This window comes from Neomonachus schauinslandi, chromosome 14, assembly GCF_002201575.2.
Source record: "Neomonachus schauinslandi chromosome 14, ASM220157v2, whole genome shotgun sequence".
Taxonomy (NCBI): Eukaryota; Metazoa; Chordata; class Mammalia; order Carnivora; family Phocidae; genus Neomonachus; species Neomonachus schauinslandi.
This window is the reverse complement of record NC_058416.1, coordinates 32,687,018-32,702,691: the sequence shown is the minus strand read 5'-3', so window position 1 is coordinate 32,702,691 and position 15,674 is coordinate 32,687,018.

The following is a 15,674-nucleotide window of genomic DNA, read 5'->3' as shown; positions in this document are numbered from 1 at the left end:
TGTAATTAGTTCTTTTAAAATGCCAATTGCCTCATATCATCATCCTACCCTCAACTCTCAGTAGCTCACCTTTGCTTACATAATAAAGAAACTCCTTGGCTTCAAAGTCATTCCCATCACAATCAGGATGCAACAGTCTTATCCTATCTGACTTCCTAACACTACACCCTCCTCTCCATGATGTGGCTCCCTCTCCATGATGTGGCTCCATTTATAACACATAAACCTGCCTTTATGCAATGTTTAGCCAAACATTTACACCTTCCTTTCTATGAATAGAAATGCAATCACCCCTCTTCTTCACCTACAAGTAATTCAACACTGATAAATTCTTTTCTCCTCTAGAGGGTCCTCCCCAAGGTACATTTTATCTTTTTTCTGTGCATTTACTAGCTGTCTACGATACTCTTAAAAATAATAGTTTTATTGGTTCATGTATTTTTTCAGTTTTAAAATTATTTCATGTGTAACTAATTTTCTCAGCTGAATTCATTATCACTCATTAAACGCTAAGTTCAAAATAGCTTGCTACTTTAATTAGCCTGACACCTAGCACAGTCTTCAGAGAACATTTTATTTTTGTTTTTCAATGCTTATTAAGGTAAACTAAACATATATAAAAGTACACACATCACAAATGTGTATCCCAAAGTTACCTGTTGCAAATGAACACACCCAGATAACCAATTCTTGCGATACAGAACATTATTAAAACTTCAGAAGTCCTTTTCATGTTATCTTTCAGTATACTTTATTTCCAACATTTCAAATACCTGTACCAAAAAAGTACAATGGGGTGATTTAAAAAATGAAGCATTTATGCCACTTTTGTGAGGGAAAGCCACAAACCTCTGCCCACCCCTGCTGACCAAAGAAATTCCTCCCAAAAGGAACCACCTTTAAAATGTTTAACAATTTCTTCTGAAAGCTACCTCTATTTCTTAAGGCCTATGTTCCAACCACTATTTCTCAATTTATGAAGTTCAGACACTACCCCTTAACTCAGTGGTGAATGATGAGGATTAATTTATAGCCCCCCCTCCCTCTTTTATCCTCCAATTTTTTTGTCCTTAATTGTTAATCATTGTAAGGGTGTGGAATATTATTTTTTGATCTAATAAGAAAGGCTAGTATCTCTTAACTCCCCACTTTTTAAATTGAGGACAAAACCATCTCAAGCTTCCCTTCAATCATTCTTTCCACCTTGCTAGGCCCAGCACTACACTTTCTGTAATCATAATTAAGTATTTTATGTTTGGTTTATAGCAGTATTTCTCAAATTCAACTGCACATCAGAATCACTTGGGAATGTTGAAAAATACTGATGTATTATTATCCCCAGATTTCTGATTTAACAGATCTGGGGGGAACTCTTCAGAGTTCCACAGAGATTCTAATGTGCAGCCAGGACTGAGAAACACTGTCAAGATGGTGATTCCATAAAATACATTGATTTTACATAGTCATGGCTACATCAATATTGTTCATGTCAGCAGCCACTGTTGTAATATGTCTGCATATTCTCTTTTGGAACACATTTTTTCTTGAAAATTTTAATTACTTTTTTTTTCTTGCACTATTTGTTTCTTTATCCCCAAGCCCTTCATCATTTATTTCATTGGGTTTAATCTTATAATCAGAGATTTTCCTCCTACAGCCCCCTTATCCTCTTGTATAAGTATGGGTGAGTGTGAAGACTGTTATGGAGATGCCTTCCTGGTATTTTCTTTCACTTCTTTCCACTGTTAAATCCTTTGTTTCTGGTATCGCAGGTCAACCTCTGTAGGTTGACTCTGCAGTTTTGGCTATAGCTCATGCACTAGCAACTTTTTAAGAAAGTAAATTATATGAATTCTTGCCTGTTTGAAGATGTCCTTGTTCTGCTCATGAAATTGGTGAAAAGTTTAGCCAGATACAGAAAATAGAGTTTGAAAGTAATTTTTCCTGGTAGTTGAAATCATTACTTCATCATTTTCTGGAATCTATCTTGCTGATAAAAATTTAATGGTAAAATTATTTTAACTCCTTTAAGTGTTGCCTGCTTTTACTCAATGAAACAACTTGGATCCTCCTTTTGCAGTTCTGGTTTTTACGATGACATATTTAGTTAATGGTTATTTTTCTAACCATTGTATTGAGCCACTGTGATCCCTTTCAAACTGAATATTGATAGCCAGTTCTGGGAAATCCTCTTCTATTTGTTCCTTCATAATTTACTTTATTTAGTTTTCTGTGTTCTTACTTTCTGTAAACCATATGGAACTGTATTAAGTATCCCTTATTTTAACCTTCCTATTATATTCTGTGTTTCTTTTTAAGCTTTTGAGGATATTGTCTCAGCGTTACCGCTTATATTTTATTACACTTTTCTTTAAAATTAGCAATCATATTTTTACTTCCAAGATCTTTTTATTGTTCTGTCATTGTTCTTTTTCCATAACATCCTGTTCTTTTTTTTTTAATGGGATGTCATATATTCTGAAGTCTACCCAAGAATACTTAAAAAATGTGTCTTTTTCATTATTTTAAGTTCTCTTTTTGTCTCTCAAAGGTTTATTTTTTCCATAAGGTCCATTTTTCTACTGTTTTACTCATTCCATGCCCCACAAATATCTCCTAAATTTTGCTTAGTCATATTTAAGAGGACAAAAAAAGTAGTAGAAAAGCTAACTGTGATTTAGACCAAGTTTAGTTGACTTATTGGTTTTCCTTTAGGATACATTGGCCTGGAACTAGTATTTACCATTTGGGATTCCAAAGATATTTACAAATGTCTTTTAAACAAAAATGCCAATCATGAGAGGAAGTTTTACGATTGGATGTAGAAAATTTACTCAACTAATGAGTGAGATTAATAGGTTCTGTTATTGTAGTGGTGGTGAGTTATTTGATTGTTTATTTGTTTTATTTTTTTCTGAGCAACAACCTTTGGCTGCAGTTTCTAATCCTCTCAACCCATGCAATTATATTAATGTAATTCCAAGATGGTGCTACGAGGTACCTGACAGAAGCAAACAAAATTCCTCTAGAAGAAAATACCATAATCCTAGGCCTAAAGTTATTTTTCTGTATAATTTTGCAAACAGAATGTCTGATACACAATCAAGAATAATCAGACATGCAAGGAAAAAAGATGAGCAATTGCAAATTTGTATGTAACTAATAATATAGCTTCAAAAAAAGCAAATATTATAAAATTAAAATTAGAAATAACTTCATGAAGTTCCTCATAGAATAACTAAACAAAAAATTATTAGAGAATAGAAGTTTTAAAGAATATGGTTAGTATACTTGACCTTTAAAATACTGCACTGGACACTATAGAATAAACACTCTTTTCAAGGACATAAAGCAGGTCTTAAAATTTTCAAAGAATTGAAATCTTAATTAAAATCCCAGCAGTGTTTTGTGACTGTGTATGTGAAATTTGTTATATACAGTTCTAAAACTTATACAGAAACACAAAGCAGCAACATTTATGGAGTCACACTTCAAGAATAATCACGTAACAAAGTAATGAAACTTCCTCTACCATATATTGTAATTATTAGAAGGCTACAGTAATTAAGACTGTACGGTGCTGACACAACAATAGATGAACAGAGGAATGGAATAAAACAGCTCACAAACAGACACAATTATTTAACATCTGATGGAGGAAAACAGTAGCACTTCAGAACAATGGGGAAATATAATAGTTCCACTAAATGGTGCTGGAATAATTAGATAACTACATGAAAAAATTGTCATGACATTTACTCTTCCCCATATACAAAAATAAATTCCAGATTGTTTTTTAGATTTAAATGAGAAACACAAAACAATAAATCTCTTGGAAGATAATAATAGGAAAAAATCTCCAAATCTTCAAGACTTTGTTATAAAGAAATACTTTTTCAACAGGACAGAAGAAATACTAGCCCCACCTCCCACTCCCAGGAAATATTAATATATGGAACTAAATCAAAAGAGAATCTGTTCATCAAAAGATACCATAAATTAAGAGAACAAAAAGTCCAACCACAAAGTGGAAAGACTGGGACACACTAACCACAAAGGGCTCATATCTGAGTATATTAATATACCCCTACACACTGATAAGAGAAATCCACCAAAAGAAAAATAATTCAACATACATTTCACAAAATATATCACTGAATGGCCAAAGTTGCTCAATTCTATTAGTAATCAAACGTACTCAAACTACAGTCAGAATGAGGAAATTCACTGATGAATATGTCATTTAGTGTACTTTTCTAAAAATGTTGTATTACTGAATATGAAAACTTTTCATCTAAAAAAAGAAAAATATAGAACAATATATAATTGCCTAGAGGTAAACCTCTTTCAACATAAAGGTGGGATGATACAGAAAGTCAGCATGACATATGAAGACAGATAGTAATGGATAGTTGTCCTGGGTTCTATATGGCTATTAAATCTTCCTATGCTATTCACCAGCCATATAACAATGGCCACATCATGCACCCATTATAAATTTCTATTTCTTTATTTTACATCTGAGCTCAATATAGGTACCTCTGTGTTTGTTGTAAAGAGTAAACAAGATTATTTGTGATAAGTGTTAGATAAATGTGTGGGTGGAAATTTGGGAAAATAGAACAATACTTCAAACATTTCTCTCTTTTCCAATTTTATTTTGTGTTAGCTTTGGAAATTTTATGCTGTTTGAGAAAGAGAGGAAAGAAGAAGACAGGGTATAAAGAAAAAAAAATGATGCAATTCTTTCATGACTCAAAAATACTGTTGGCACTGGTTATTTTCTTAATAGCCTATATTTTTGTTTAGTCATCTAAATGGGTGGTAGAATAATACTGTCAAAAGTGTGCCTGTAAGTTCAAGAACAACACCTGAAGCTAAAATAGAGTATATTAATTAGGAAATCACCAATTATTTAGCTGACATTTGTCCACTTTTTAAAAATATTGAAATCAATAGAAGTCACACTACTACAAAATAAGAAAGTTCTTTTCTTTGCTAAGAACTAGACCCAAATCTATTCAATAAATTAACAAATATAGTATTAACAAGGTCTCTGCACTCCCTCTCCCACCCTCTTCCACATCTTTAGTGTCTCTTGTTACATTTTTGTTTTCATAAAAATGCTGAGAATGCTTTAACTGTGTTGTATCTTAATCATGATATGTTTCTTTGCTTTAGGATTTATTGTACTGAGATTCCTCAAAACTAATGGTGATGATGATGATGATGGTAATGATGATAATAATAATAATGGCACATTATTGTTAATGATATAATCAAGAGTACCAATAACAATAACACATGTATAAAAGAATTTCAAATGATGATGGCTGACTGATCAGTCTGGAATGCCCAGAACAGAATTATTTATAACCTTGTTAAATACAGCTGAGATGTAACAAAGCTTCTGCGAAGGAGAGTTTAAGGGGTCTTTATTTGGGTTCCTGAGTGTGGCCTTCCTGCAGCTCTATTCTTTGAGTCAGTTCATTTCTACACCCTTGGTGCACACTCTTTATGAGCACCTGATCCCCCAATTAAGGCCTATACCTGCAGCGACCAAACTTCCATCCCATCAGTTGCCGCCTTTAACACTCTCCACAGCCCAGAGGAACTTCAGTGACCAGAAAATCAACGCAACAGGGCAGCTGGCCCCAGGAGTCTGAATTGCTAAGACAAAAGTAGCATTTTGCAGAAATGCATTCATCTTCTTCTTGGGGTTACAAAGGCATCCATTATGGGTTTAGATAAATACATTCACCAATGTGGCACTGGGTGGAAGATATTTTTCCCCCTTGCAAATGATCAGTGACTGAGAAGGGACAGAATAAGATACACCAGTTGTCATTTTTTGGTAAATAGGACCTGAGTAAAGGAGGGCTGTGGTGGGGGATGGGAGATAGATTCTTTTCTATACTTTCAGGACCAGGACTGAGTGTAAGAGAACTGCTGGAGAAATGTTTTCAGTCCAGATCATGCCTTTTTAAAAGTCAGGACTTGAAAGTCATTAGAGCCAGATCATCTCAACCATTTCAGACCATAGCCCATACAAGTCCCTCTTCATTATCAGAAAAGCTCAATAGTTCCTACGATCAAGATGCTAGACCTGCCCCCTGAAATCAGCATAATCATGTCTAAGCTCACATGAAAAATGGGACTATTTCATTTAATCTTTTAAAAGTGATTTCATAATTGTGGTTAGTTATGGTTCATGGACCATCAAGATCTGTGTAAGTTATCACCTCTAATCAAGGAATATAGCCTGAGAAATTATTTATAAATTGTCAGAATTTCCAAAATTTGATCTGTTACCCAAATCTGCATTGATATGCACTAGGTTCATTACTTTATTGTGATAACTCCAGCCCTTTCTTTTTTTCTTGTAATTCTTTTTTCTATTTCACTGGATCAAGACAAAATAGGTTACAATAATCAGCAAAAATACTTGAATCATGTTATCATAAACATTTATTTCTGGAGGGAAGTATCTATATATACAGCCAGACTCCCTGGGTTCTCTTAAATACTATCTTTGATTTTGGGCAGATTTCCATAATCCCTTTGTTTCAGTTTTTACAACTGTAATATGGGTTTGGAAGTAGTATCTACAGAGAGAATTTTTGTGAGGATCAATTTAAATCACTCAGAGGAGGGCCTGACACACATAGACATTAGTTGCTATTCTTATTGCAATGACAGAATTCTTAGTTCTGTTCTAGATGCTTTACTAACCCAGATTTCCATTCTACATGGCTTACCTTTCCCAACCCACCTTCCTCTCCCGATGTTCTCATAGTGGAATCATACGACCAGATCATTGAGCATAATTGTGTTGAGCATGCTCAGTAGGGCCAAATAGAGGAATAATTTTTAATCACTAGTGTTAACTTAGAATGGTTAAGTAATAGATTAAGTAATGAAATGTGGCAAAATGTTGATGTTATAATTTTTTAGTAGGATTTGGGTTGCTTTTAATTTATTTCATTATATTTTCCCATACATTATAATTTTTTTCAGTAGTTAAATTTCATTTTTTAGGAAAATAGGAAAAACATTATTTTATAAAAGAAAATACATATAATAAATGGCATGGAATTTATAACAAAACTAAACTGATCTTTTGGACAGAGTAAGGTATTTCCCAATAAGGCATATTCCAGAAAGAAGTTCAGAGATGTTCTTAACTGGAGTAAGATAATAAAACATACAGGCTTCTAGGCAGAACTAACATCCATTTGTAAAAAGGAGTTCAACTAAAAACCATTTTTCTTTTTTCATTTAAAGGGTAAATATTTATTAAGACAAAGTTTGAGAGAGTAGCTAAAAAAATTTTTCACTCCTCAACATTTTTTGTCATAGAATGAAAAGTCATCATGACCACGACTTCTCTCTAAAAATTACCTATATAAAAAAACTGCACTCACTTGATAGTTGATTTTGTGATGACTACAGGTCAAAAAATTTTATTTTCTGCATCCTATCTTTCTTCCCAATTTTATTTTATTTAGTTGGTGCCTGCTTCCAAAAGAATTTAAGAAAGAAACATTGACTTATTGATTTAATTTTTTTATTGATTAGCAAATTACATATTAAATATTTCTCATATCCCAGCTACCATATACTCAGATATTGATGAAAGTAATGGTGCACAAAATGCATTCCCTTCACTCGAAGATTTAATATCAAATTAGTGATAAAGACCCATATATGATCTCTGTAATGTAGCATAATATGGTGATACTATGAGGTAAAAATACAATGATCTCCAGAACGTCATTTGCAATATTTACCATGACATTTAGAACAAGTGTAAGCCTTTGAGATTTAAACAAAATCTTTTGGTTTGGATTCATTTAACTTCACTTTGCATTTTAGACAATTTGCCCAAGGGGCTTAGAAACATAATTTATGAATCACTCAATAATTTCTCAAATAATTTGTTTGTATAAAATATTTATATGAAGTGATTTTTTTCCCTGGAAGGGACTAGAATAGAAAACATATTTCCACTAGAGTAAAGTAGGATGATTCACAAGTATTTCTTGGTTTCCACAAGAGAACTCAATTCATCTTAATTCAAATATTTCAATGTATTCCTCACCACCCATGTGCCATGGTGAGAGAGTAATAGTAGAAAAAAATTAAAAATTTAAATGGGGTCAAAACATTTTATAGTAGCAGTTTTGAAAACAACTGAAGACATTATACAATGTTGCTTAATAGATTAGCTCTGATGTCACAATATTAGAGAAATTAGTTACTGCGGTTAAACAGTAGTTTAACCTAGGAAGGAACCTGGAGGAAGTTGAGATAAGTTTTGGTAAATTAACGGTATTCCTGTATGTGGAAAAAGTAAATGTGTCCCTATCTCCATGTGCCTTTTTTATTTTTAAGATTTTATTTATTTATTTGACAGAGAGAGACACAGCGAGAGAGGGAACACAAGCAGGGGGGTTGGAGAGGGAGAAGTAGGCTCCCCGCTGAGCAGGGAGCCTGATGCAGGCTCAATGCGGGGCTCGATCCCAGGACCCTGGGATCATGACCTGAGCTGAAGGCAGACGCTTAACGACTGAGCCACCCAGGCACCCCCCATGTGCCTCCTTTTACCAAAATGTCATTTTGCTTTCCTACACAGTCTTGACTTCTGAGACACTTGGCTGGTTCCCTGGAAGGCTGGACACCTGCCCTATAATTATACACCATTATCATTCTTTCAAAATATTTCACAGAACTGTGTAGATCACTGGTCTGAATTAGGAGGTAGGCCAGACTCTGAGGAGAATGAATTTCCATTATCACGTTTCTCTTAATGTGAACTTCCTGACAAGCCCTCATTACCAAGAAGGAAAGATGCTTGCTGCCATAGCATGTTGCTGTCTTAATAAAATTTTGTAACCTGCAGTCTTCATATTTTGCTTCTCCCCTTCCTTTCCCTTTACTTATTTGGGAGCATTTCATCCAAATCATTGCTTGTTGGACAGTCCTTTGTGAATCATAATCTGCTCTGATACCACTATCAGTGAAAATGGTGCTGTCAACATTTATGTCAACGCTGAGGTTGTAATTTTTGACAGTAATGTTCCTGGGCTTGATCTAAAACTCTCTGTTCACATTGACAGAGCTGCCTGTCAGAGTCCCTTCTGTCTGACACTTCTAAGTGACTAAGGACTTGGTGGGACTCACTCTAGGAAAAAAATCTCATTCCAAGTTCTCCCATTAGGTCCATGGCTCATCTGAAAGCACTGCCCATGCTACCAAGAGATAAATGAATGTATAAAAGCAGGGACTTGGGTCAGCAGTAGGTTGCTGTATAATGTTCATAAATATCTGTGGAAATAAAATACACCAGTGGTGAATTTTTCCTGAAGGCTGGATCTTGTCACGATCCCAAGCATAGATCTTAAACCCCATTAAAGAACATTGGTCTTACTTCTTGTTTCAAATACTGTATTTCAAAATAGCTTACTTCTTGTTTAAAATTACAAAGTTATGTTCTCAAATTTTATGATTTGTATGATTAAAGTGCTTCATTTTGAATGTTTCTGCTATATCACACTCATCACTATGCCCCAAATGTGTTGTGTTCCTTCCCTCATCCATTTTTGTAGTCAAATATTTCATCTTCCTAGAAATTACTTCCACTTCTTTGTAACTATTAGATTAGCACAATTTAAAGAAGTTCAAGATTACACAAAGCTATAGAGTATTGGCAAAACTAATAAACTCATATATTGCTCATGACACTGTAAATTGGTATAAGCCTTTTCTAAAGTAGTTTGGGATTATATAACAAAAGCTGGGGGGTGGGGGTAATGTGTGTGTATGTATGAGTGTATATATATACCTTTCTCAGTTAATTCCACACTTGGGAATACATTCTAAGAGGATAATTCAAAATAAGATAAAAGCTTGTAATAAGTACAAAAGCATTCATTGCAGCATTATTTATAACAGTTAAAATTGGTTATAAGTAAATGTCCAATAAAAAAGGCCTAAGCATATTATACTACTTCAAATTGATTAAACTGTATGAAACATTAAAAGATAGAAAATTCACTCTATTACTTCCTACCTTTGTGACCACACCTGCTCAATCTCCCTTTTGAACTGCTTCTTTTTGTGCAGCCCAATATAAACATCCTCTAACTGTATTTATGCACTATTCTAGGTTATGCAGCACCTGAGTGAGAATCCTTCCATCATAGCACACTTCCTACTATATTATGAGTATGACTTCACTGTTTTTCCTACCAGACCATACCACCCCTTGTGGATAAGAACTGTGCCTTTTATCTCTGTATCCTTGGAGCCTAGAATATTATAGACTATCAGTAAGAATGAGCTTAACTGTTCCACACTGAAAACAAATGCAGTAATTTCTTGGTAAGTTACAAAAGCAAAATACAAAAGAATATTTACAATACTGTAAAAGATTTAAAGGTATTGATTATGAGAACAAGGAGTCAAGAATGAAAATGATACCAGAATTAGATTTCTGTGATTATGAGTAATTTAAATTTTATCATTTCCTTCATTGTTGCTATAAATAAAAATTTAAAAATGATACTGTGTTCAATACTTAATTTTATATAATGGTTCTATGAACCAGATTCTTTAAAATGAGGACATTATTCTTTTACTTTTTTTTTTAACTTCCATTTTCTGTAAGTCTATGACATCTAAGTGTTGGACCCCTTTGATAAGTCAATAAATTGATCTAAAATTCAGCTTCTTTACCTACAAAATGGAGACAATAATATCAACCTAACAATATTATTACAGAAGCAAGACAATCTAGTAAATATGTATACAAATAGGATGGAGGAGCTCTTCTGTATCCAGGGAAGAGGTGACATTTATAGAAAAATTAAGTTCAAAGTTCCTATGAAAGTGAGAAGTACTACATATTCCATGCCTGGCACAAGGAGCACATCTGATTTCCTTCTAATCCTCAAGTAGTTTTCTGACTTGACACTCAAACTGGAGAGACTTCAACTGCATATCAACTCTTTTTCTTAAAGGTTGATATAACAACAGAATTTTTTAAAAACTAGATTTCAGAGGCTCTACTTGAGCCTGTAGTCACTTGTCTCCAATTCCAAAGACCACATCAAGTCAGTTAGGTTCCACTGATGCATTCCCATTATATATATATATTACTTAATGGAACTCAAAGTGGTCACCTCATATTAAAAAAAAAAATACACATAGTAAAACCCAACCTTTTTGGTATATATTTCTGAGTTTTCATAAACACATGCAGCCATGAAGCTACCACAACTCAGATGGTGGGTAGTTCCATCAACCAGAAAGATTCCTTCATGTTGCCCCTTTATAGTCAACTCCTCTCTATCTCACTGGTAACCACTACATTGTTTTGTGTTTCTATAATTTTGACTTTTCAGAATGTCATATACATGGTATCATACAGCCCTTGGAGTTTGGCTTCTTTAACTTAGCGTAGTGCCTTTGAGATTCATCCATGATACTGGATGCAGCAGCAGCTTGTTCCTTTTTTGTTGATGGGTAATATTCCATTGTATGATTGTAGTATAGTTCAGTTCATTTATCTGTCAGTTTAAGGACATTTGTGTTGTTTCTAGTCTTTCACAATTATGAATAAAGCTACTTATATAAACATTCATGTATATAAACACACATGTTGCTGTGTGAACATATGCTGTCATTTCTCTTGAGTAAATTCTTAAGGGTTGGACTGTCTAGTCATATGTAAATGTATACTTAACTTTGTAAGAAGTTATCTTCCAAACTGACTGTACCATTTTGCATTCTCACTAGCAGTGTTCCTTGTGTCCTACATCCTTCCTAGTATTTGGTATGATCAATTTTGTTTTCCTTTTTCCAATCTACTATTTATGTAGTGGTGTCTCATTGTGGGTTTTTGAATTTTCCCAATGGCTACTGATGTTGAGTATCTTTTCATGTATTTGTCATTAGTATATCTTCTTTAAGAGCTGCTGTTTAGTCCTTACATCTTTCTTTTTAATGGGCATGTTTTGCATGATGAAATAATCACTACATCCTCACTACCCATTCCATCATGAGGCTGTAAAAATCCTTCTGAATTTGGATCCATTTAGCCTCTCACTGAGGATCTACTCAAGAAACATCCATTCAATGGGCAGAGGGGGATGAAAACAGACTGGGTGAGCCTCACAAAAGCTCATTCCCTATCCTTAATTTCTATAATGATCTTAAGTTCAATGAAGTGCCAACTTTGGCAATGGACTATTGTATCAGCTTTTCATGAGGTTCTGCATTATTTTAATGCAATCCACTCTAAAACCAAATCTACAGAACTGTGATTAATAAACCAGAAAATGCTTAAGAAGTTATTTATTCCCTCTTCTTCTGCTAAGGCTCCTTTTGCTATGCAGATAAGTCACAAATATTGGGGATATTATTCTACCTAAATATTTATTGAAGGTTTACTATGCATAAGACACTGTCTTAGTTACTCAATAAATATCTGTTAAACTGAATGGGAGACAAATATATACAGCAATATATTTTCTAAATAAAATCTATAACCTGTAGTAAATCATTCAAATATTTCATATCTAAAAGTCACACTGGGACTTTTTACTAAGCACTAATGGCATGCTAGATATAATAACATCCTAGATGATTGAAGAGATGAAAAACTTAACCCGAGACCTCAAGAATTTGTGATTTTGATTGGAAGACATACATACATGAACCAGAGGACAAAACATGCACTAAAAAGGGCAAAGTAATATATTGATGCTTGCACAAATGCAATGATTGAAATGATATAAGCATAGGAAATGGTTTTCTAGCAGGGATAGACCATAATTGGGGCATGAAGGATGGAGATGATAATAAATTCTTTCTTGGGCCCAAAGCACAAGGAGGCACAAGAATCCACATGGAAGAGACAGTGAAGAAAAGGAGTATCATTTAAGTCCAGGAACAAAACCTATCACCCAAGAAAGAAAAAGAACGGAGGATGAATTTGGCAGCTATGCTATGCTTTGGGTGATACAGATGTAAGTGGCAGGGAAGACTTCCCAGGTGCACAGAGCACATGGGCAGGGGACTAGTGCCATCAATATTTAGAAGAGCAAAGTGAAGACCAGTAATGGTGAGAAGATATTCCCATGGCCAAGAGACTTGGCGATAAGATTGACAGCTAGACATCAGCGCTGGAAGAAGGAGGAGGAGGAGGAGGAGGAGGAGAAGGAGGAGGAGGAGGAAGAAGAAGAAAAATAACAGGTTTCAGTGCATAATAATAAGGACCAGTACAAAAGCCTCATCTTCAGCTTTGGTCAGATGAAGACATAATCATTTTAGGAATGAGTATATGAAGAAAGTCCTGTTCTAACCATTGGACTACAAGAGCACATCTTTGGGAATTCATTTTGTTTTACCTGGTCATGGGACAAGATGAGACCTTGAATGGAGCTAAAAGTGAGCTTAGCTGAGAGAAGCTAGAAAATACTGAATCAAGAGAATCGAATCCAAATTTACATTAATGAGCATGACTGAAGGATTAAAAAAAAAAGTGATAGTTTTGGTATCTGACTTTCAGGATATTAACAAAAGGAAGTTGATGATATCCCCTTTAATATTATATTTTGCCTCCACTTAGAATCCAAGATCATATTTTGCTTCACTGGTACAGATCTAGTCATTTCAACTAGTAATTACATAACTCCCTCCTCCTCCCCAAGGAGAGAGTCATTTTACAAATGCAATATACAAATAAAGGCACCAGTGGAGCTAGACCTGCAAGCTTTTAGAGAGCCGATAAAATTTGATTAAATTCTTCTTTTGTTGTTATTATGTTTTCATCACCTTTGTCATTGTGTCTACACTTCTGAACTCCACCTGGGAGCGGCAGTAACAAGGTATCACAAAACTGGCTTTTCTCACTCTAATTCCAACCTGCCAGAAGCAGCAAACACAGGAAATCTCAGGAGAAAACCCCTTGTCATAAAATTTACTGCCCAATTTTGCAAACCCGAGAGGTTTAGCTACTAGTGGTTTCCAGAGTTTCAAATAAGCTTACCAGTTTGGGGCTATTTATCCATAATAAAATTCTAAATATTCAAGATCAAAACCATGGGCTTTCAGCTTAGAGTAGACTGATGAATATTCTTTGAGGATTTCAGAGAAAGAGGAGTTCAATATATAAAGGATGCCGTATGATTCTACTTCTCTGTTACTAGCTAATATTTACAGTGAAAACTGTGCCACTGCAGAACTAAAAAAGACCTTGGAGATAATCTGATTTAATGCATTCATTTTATAGAAAGGCCTGAAAATGAGTTACCCAAGATCACACAGTTATTTAGTGGAAGAATAGAAATACGAATCTGGGTTTATTAACTCTGCCTAGGCATATACTCTATTCAGAAATTGAATTGAATTCACTTCAACAGAAGCCCAGAGATGTTCTACAGAAGAACTAAAAGGCATAATATTTTTCCTCAATGGCCTTATGCTGTCTACAAAACACATGGGTAAAGTAGATGATTCTTTTTGGCTATATATGATTCTAACCTAAACTGAATCCATTGAAATAGCAGATGTGTGATGTTCTGGTCCAGAAAACTTATTGAAGGTGGTCATTAAGTTAATCCTCGAAGGAGGGCAAGGAGATATATGGATAGAGAGACAGGTTCTTTCTATGCTATAATATATAAACAAAAAAGGTATAGGGCCATGGGATTTTTTTAAAAAAAGAGGAAGAATGAAAATCATATATGAATGAAGACAGGAGAAAATATATGCAGTCACATTTTTTAAATTAATAAGACTCGAAGATTTTAGTTATGAAAGAAGTATTTAATTTACTTTTAGAATCTTCTTCTAGGCTGATCAAACTAGCCTGCAGGAAAGGTAAATTGTACTATAAGTATCAAGTAGCAGCTATAGATTTACTTGTTAGTTTGCTTTTAAATATGTGAATTTTTAATATAATCACATGTAAAAAGATGGTATATTATGTTTTTATTACTTTTTAAAATTTTTATATTGATAGTTTTTATTTTGAAAAATTCAGTATCTCAAAAACAGTAGAGTTCCTATGTAACTTCTCTCCCATTTTCCCCAATAATATCTTATGTAAGTATAGTGTTAAAACCAGGTTTTTACATTAGTATGGCACAATTATTTATTTTTAGAATCCCATTATTTTTGTTGTCCATTTTGAAATATGTTTTACTGATTGACCCCAGACCTGACAAACAGAGAGATCGAAACAAGAAAATTTCATACCTGTTCTAGTCCAGGTCCCTTCAAGAAAACAAATGGCATACACAGAAGGGTAACTGAGGAGATTTTCAAGACAAGTTTTAAAGGTCTGGGCAGAATTAGGCGAGAATGGCAAGAGAATGAACCTCCCTGCAGGTAGCAACAGTAGCCAGTAAGAGGCCTAAGCTGAAAGCGCAAGCTGAGGGAGCCAGAGTACACCGTTCTTAGAGCAGTGGTACATCAGATAGGAGCTGCTGACCGTTTGCAAGAGGGATGCAGCTACTATGTACCAGTAGCCTTGCAAAAAGCAAGCTGGGGAATAAATACCCCAATTCATCTCTCTTCTTGGTCTTCTGCTGGTTCTTCCCATGGCTCCAAAGTAACCAGAAACCAGAGGATAAGACAGCAGTTGATCCATTCGGTAGAGGTTCACT